The 6,993-nt window shown below is 39.2% G+C and overlaps 1 protein-coding gene across 1 annotated transcript in view; it reads right to left on the bottom strand.

Moving 5' to 3' along the window:
- Window positions 1-5,718, bottom strand: part of LOC145402269 (facilitated trehalose transporter Tret1-like) — a 51,917-nt gene extending 46,199 nt beyond the window's left edge. Inside the window, exon 1 of the mRNA XM_080274396.1 lies at window positions 5,663-5,718. The gene's annotated coding sequence lies outside the window, so the exon portion shown is untranslated. The remainder of the gene's footprint in view (window positions 1-5,662) is intronic.
- Window positions 5,719-6,993: the final 1,275 nt, after the last annotated feature.

Here is a 6,993-nt window from a genome sequence, read left to right on the forward strand (position 1 = left end):
AGTTTTTCGAACCCCACTAAGTAAAAGAGAGGAAGAAAAGGGAGACTGGGATAAAGCCAGTAACGGAATTTTTGGAGAAATCCCAGAAACATAAAATCAACAGGGGCTGCTTTCCTTGCAAGGTTTTCAAAGATTTATTTGTAACTTATAACACGCCAGTACCATCCAGTGCTGCTGTGGAACGTCTGTTTTCATTGGGGAAGGACGTGCTCAAACCAAAACGGGCAGGACTCTGTGACTATCATTTTGAAGTGCTCATTTTCCTCAAGGGCAACAGTGGAAAAGAAAACTGAAGTGCACTGTGTAATTATTAATCAGATTATTGTGCATGTAATGATACGATGTAGTCATAAAATTGTGTTTATTTTTATAAACACTAAACTAGGTGTATAAGTATGTGAATTACAGTGGCCCGTTATAGTTCAGCGATCTAGGCTATGTATTGAAAGTAAAGGACTGAACGGTCGCAAAACCTTATGCTTTAGTCACCCCATAGTTAATGTGACTGTGACAGTTGTCTGACAAGTGACATCTTTCATATCTCCTCAGGTTCGGCTCTTCTGACAAGACTGGTCTCTGGGTTCCCAGTGGTAAAAAAAAAAAAAAAAAAAAAAAAAAAAAAAAATCGATACTGAGCAAATTTACTTTATTCATATTCATGTACCGAGTACAGAGTCGGTACTCAGTACTTTTTTTTTTGTACCGGTACCGGTAGACACTACAATTTTGGGCACGTACCGGTACCGGTACCGACGGTACCGGTACTTTTCGTGTACCGGGTGCCCACCTCTGTTCAGTACCGGTATACCTTTTAAAATAAATCCTGCGAACCAGGATGATATTTTCGGCGATGCCCCCTAAACCACTGAGCTAGATTCAGTCTCTGTTCTTACCTAGATTCAAGCTCGTATTGTCCCGTGTTTTGAACCATTATTATCATACATGCCTTTAAATTTACGTATAATTCTGGCACACACTATTTCATTCGGTTGTGCATTCCAATTTGGGAAACTGAATTTCCTTACGTCTTTATCACCTCTCTTTTTGTGCAGTTTTTTGCAGTCCTCTTGATGTTGCTTCCCCATAGGCTATATACTCATTTATGTCTATTTTCTCTTTTCCTGTGATGCATTTATATAACATAATCATGTCTCCTCTCTTCCTTCTCTCCTGTAATGTTGGTAGGTTTAATTTTTCAATTCTTTCTTCATAGCTTTAGATCCCTTACGCATGGTGCCCATCTTGTAGCGGCCTTTTGTACCTTTTCAATCTTATCTATATGTTTTTAGAAATGTGAATTCTAGACTTCTGATGCAAACTCCAGAGTTGATCTGATGAATGATGTTATTATCTTTCTCTGCAGCATGTCTTCATTTATATATGTGAATGGTACCCTCATATTAGCAAGTAGTGTGTACATGTTCCTTACTTTTTCATTTACATGGTCAGCCTGTGACAGTCTGTTATTGATAATCACTCCTAAATACTTTTCTGATATGTGTAGGGTTGAACTTCCTAACTTATTGTCCTAGTCTGGTCTTTACTTTTACCAAATTTTATCACATACAGTAATATTTGTCCACATTAAATTCCATTTGCCATCTGTTACTCCATTCATGAAGCTTACCGGTATTTAATTCCTCTTGTAGCTCTATGCAACAGCCTGTGTTTGAAAATTTCCTTTGTATTTTTGCATCATCAGCAAACATTTTTTAGGTTGATTCCGTTTCCAATGTTGATGTCTATGTCATTTATATAAACTGTACTAAAAACATAATTGGTGCCAGCACCGAGCCCTGTGGAACTCCACTTGTCACTTCTCTCCATAATAAGTAATTTCCCCTTAGCACCGTTCTCATTTCCCTTTTACCGAGAAAATCTTGCATCCAATCGTACAGATTACCTTGGATTCCTCCTTGATTGTACAGTTTCCTTAAAAGTCTTTGGTGTGGTACGGTACTCTGACAAATGCCTTCTTGAAATCCAAATATATGCTGTCTACCCAGCCATCTCTTTTCTGTAGTATTTCTGACTGTCATAGTAGCTTAATAGGTTAGTAACACATGATTTTCCCTTTCTAAAACCAAATCATCTTTCTGTTAGCATACTGAGTTTTTCCATGTGATTGATTTACCCAAATTCTTCGGATCAGTTTTTCTAAAATCTTCAGTGACACTGGTCAGTAGTTAAGTGGATTTTTGTCTAACCTTTCTTGAAAAGGGGCACAATGTTTGCTTTCTTCCAAATATCAGGTACTTTACCTTGACTTGGGGATTCTCTAAATCTTAAATGTAATGGACTGCTTAGCTCTTTTGCACATTCCAGTAATTCCCAGCACAAAATCTCATCAGGACCATTAGCATTTCCTTCGTCTAATTTCCTCATCTCTTCGTGGACCTCTTGTTTCGATATACATATATTTGTTAATATGTGTGGGCATGCTTGTTCGTTTTCATCGCTCGCAAATCTACTTTCATTAGTAAAAACTGATTGGAAATTTTTGTTTAGTACTTCACAAACATCTTCATTGATATAGAACTTCCCTCATCCATTACTGAATATTTTATCTTTGACTTTTGTTTTGCTTCATATGAAGTTGTAAAACAACTTCGGCTGATCACTGCATTTATTTATAATATCTTCCTCAAACTGCCTTTGAGCTTCTCTCCTTATCCTTGTATACTAATTTCTTGCCTGTTTGTAGTTGTTATATGCTCTCTTGCTTTAATGTCGTCTGTGTCTGATCCACAGAAAATCTCTTTTCTCTTTTGCATTTTTACATTTAGCATTAAACCAATTCTTTATCCTTAATTCTGTTTCTTTGTACTGTGGGACATAATTCTGGACTCCTACTTCATAATTTTTTTTTATATATATATAACATTTATATCTTGTCCTCTTAGCTCCTTTTCTCAATCTACATCCTTAAAATACTTTGTGTGTGTGTGTGTGTGTGTGTGTGTGTGTGTGTGTGTGTGTGTGTGTGTGTTTTAACTTCTAGGCTCTTTGATGGATTTCAGTGAAACTTACCGGGTGAGTTTGGTTGGTTATAGGGAAGGTTTTCCACTATACTGAATGTTCCAACCATAATTTTTAAGGGGTCAGCCCCCATCATCAAAATTAAGATTTTTAAGGGAGTCAGCCCCCGTTATCAAAATCGAAAGTTTTCAGCAATAGCGAAAGGAGGGCAGATATGACTATGATATCTAAGTACATGGTGTACAATGGAATCTCATCTGTAATGCGAAGTGGGGGAGCGTGAACCTCTGATAATTCTTGGGGGTCCAGCCTCCTTCTCAAAAATACAAGCGACCAGAAACTGGTGGACGTGAGCACATGATATTCAATGAAACTTCATAGGTCAGTTCGTCTGCTTCCTTGATTCGTCTTCCATTATATAAGGTTTTCCACCATTATTTTTAGGGGAGTCAACCACACTCAACAAACTGAAATTTCTTAGTAGTGAAAGGACGACAGATATGGCACTGCTGTTTTATCCGTAATACGATACCTGGGGAGCGTGATCCCTCCCGAATGATTCTCGAGGGATAGACCCCTCCCCCTCTAAATATAATATATATATATATATATATATATATATATATATATATATATATATATATATATATATATATATGTATGTATCAGAAATAAGACAAAGATTTTAATAAAACTTCCCATATGAGTTCGTCTGGCTACTCCAAAGGTTTTCCACCATATACAACTTTCTAACCATGATTATAGGAGGGCCAAACCTCACTGGCGTAAATTTATTCTGATTCCTGGGGGGGTGATTTTAAGAGACTAAAGATGCAGAGACCAGAGATGGCCACCGCCGAAAGTGAGCCATTGTAATACAGCTGCTAATATAAAACTTTAGTGAGCAAGACAAAGTTGGCTATGAAATAGCCACACCTGGTGCTCGTTTTGAAAGCTGAGCTAAACACATCGGATTAACTTACCTTTTCTGGTGATATAGTACTTTCTGATGTATCACTTTTCCTATTTTTTTAAATGAATGCATTTCCAATGTAAACTGTGTTTTGTGGGTAACCGGAAGTTTAACTTTTGATTTTTTCTGGATTGTCTGATTTGAAGGAGAGGATGATTATACAGGACATCCTCCCTGACTCAATTGTAGGGGCGGAGATACTGTGTATACCCTCATCCCCCCAGGATCTACGCCCATGCCAGACCCCATCACCAAATTTAACATTCTCGGATATAGTGAACGGAGGTAAGATAAGGTTTTGATATCTTAGTACATGTTGTACAAAGCTCTCATCCGTAATGAGATATTTAGGAGGCGTAACGCTCCTGTGATTCTTGGAGGGTCAGCCCTCTCCCAAAAATGAAAATTATAAGAAAAACGAGACTATGAACACTGATTTCAGACAACTGACATACATATCACTGGATTGGGTATGCAGTTTCCATGTTTTCTCTGACAGCTCATCTACTTTTTTTTTCTTACCGTCTAATCCCTAGTGGCGGAGTTAAGATGGTATTAACTACCGAATTTGCCAAATAAAAGTGACTTTCTTTTCAGCCACAGTAGCTAATATCACATACTTCGGTAACATGCTTTCAGTCTAATGCCTTTAGGCCGAGAACGTCTTTCGTTTTTTCCTTTTTTTTTTCTTTTTTTTTTTTTTTGAGGGGGGGTGGTTCGAGAGGTTCTGGGGGATTAAAAATTTAATATAACCATCATCAACCCCTTCACTTCTTGGGTGCTCTCTGAAGCTGAATAAATCGTGTGGTAGCAGCTTGAATAAATACAACGTACTCGGGATGAGGGGACTGTTTTGGTATTAGTAGTCTACAGCTACTGCAGAACTGTCGAAATACCCACGTGGTGACCATAATGATTTACAGCAAAATTTTCTCATTTTTATCTTACTAGGCACGGCTACATACAGTACAGTAACCAACGCAGCTGACCACATGGTCACGTCAGTATCATTTCAGTTTCCTGTTTAGAATCTTTGTCAGGGATAACCCTAAGTGATATGCAAACACTGATATCTGACTAGTTTTTCAGCATGACTCTTTAATGTCTATTCACTGATGGGCGAAAGTGTTACAATTTCATTCAGTAAACGAACGAGGTCCTCCGCTGCGCAACACGGCAGTAAGGAAGACATGCGCCTGTGTGGTTAAATTACACATCTTTCGCAATTATTTCAGTGGCAAGATTGCAGGGAGATATATATTAAATGCAACTTCAGACATCAGTGCCGTCACACACACCACAAAGCCAGTCAGGAGACAGGACGTGTGTGCTGGGCAATCCCCAGGTCCTGTCCTCCCCACTTTCTGTTTTTTAATCAGCCCATACACCACTGACCGGGCTAATATATGGCCCGGCCTGCACTTTATGTGCAGGGAATCTTTCAACAACAACATCAGTGCCGTGTACTCAAGTAATCGATCTCATCTATTACGGGGGTCGTATATTATAACGCGTTAAAATTGGAATGCATATGAACTATGTCAACTGATTGGATAGTATATTTTATGCACACCATAATTACTCCTTACAATATCTCATTCCAGCATCGGGACCTCAAGCCTATCAAGCGCGTGTACTGAACAAAAATTTAAACACCGAAACACACTCCAACCACCTAATTACAAGAAAACGTGATCTGTCAATACGTACCACTGACAATTCATCCAAACGGGGCGCCGAGATTAACCATAACACATACACACACGGCCAGCTACTGGTTCCCCAATCCCTGCGTAGCCTCCTCATGCGTCTTTCACAGCCAGACGTACGATATTCCCTTCGCACAGAGCTACATTTTCTTGTCCACTTTTCACCTTTTTGGTCATTCCCAACTCTGTTCCAACATTCACATTTTCAAAAACTTGTGTATTATCTGAAAAGTTATTGTATCGATCTGTATATATGTTCGTAAAATTGTTACATTGCGGTTAGATTGAAAATAGTTTTTCCTTGCCATGTTTACTCACTGTGCATGTTGATTAAACAATTTTCTTCCTCAGGCTTTACATATGTAGCAGCCTTTTCCTTCAGTTTATTAGATAAAACGCTAGTCACAGAATCAGCAGACTTGGCCACATCTAACGTATCTTCATATTGAAGTTGGGATACCTCAAGGTAGGGTTTTAACACCCCCTTAGAAATCACCCATGCTAGATAAACTGGTGTTAATTATAATAACGACAATGATCATAATAATAATAATAATCTATCTATCTATTGTCAGACGCCTTAATCCCGTAAGGGGTGGCCACAGACAAATCTCCTCCATGTCACCCGCCATTTCATTACCCTGCTCCCACCTCACACCCCCTTCTCTCATATACCACTCCACTCCATCCCTCCATCTCATCCTTGGCCTCTCCCTCCCTCCAACTCACTCACGTACTCTCCTCGTCAGTCTCTCAATCTCCATCCTCTCCACATGGCCAAACCACTTCAGTGTGTTTCTCCTAACGCTTCCTATCACATCCACACATCCACACCACAACGCTCCTTCATTTCCTTATCTGTCAATCTGTCTGTCCATGTGACTCTACATGCTCCTCTCAAATAACTATTTCCACTGTTCTCACTCTTGACTTCTGTCCCGCCAACAAGGTCCAAGCTAGAATTGGTATCACAATACTGTCATGTAGTAGCTTTTTCACCTCCATGCTCTCTTCCCTGTTTCTTATCACTGCTTTCAAGGAACCAGCAACCTTTCTTCCCTGTTGTGCCCTTTCAAGCACTTCACCCTCTAAACTTCCATCCTTACTCATCACACTACCCAAGTACTTAAACACACTCACATTTTCCATTTGGAGGTAGGTGGGGGTGCCAATCATCCATCCACTTAATGTAGCGATACTCTGTTTTTAGAGGGTACCTCTACACTGAGTGGCAAGACAAATGATTTCCTGTAAACCAGGAAAGTATTTATAACGCTGGGTGGTAACCTTATAACTAACCAACACATGTTCACTACGTGACAAGAAGTGGGT

Source organism: Coenobita brevimanus, chromosome 57 (genome assembly GCF_032717465.1).
Source record: "Coenobita brevimanus isolate Jiangsu-jjx chromosome 57, ASM3271746v2, whole genome shotgun sequence".
NCBI classification, from domain to species: domain Eukaryota; kingdom Metazoa; phylum Arthropoda; class Malacostraca; order Decapoda; family Coenobitidae; genus Coenobita; species Coenobita brevimanus.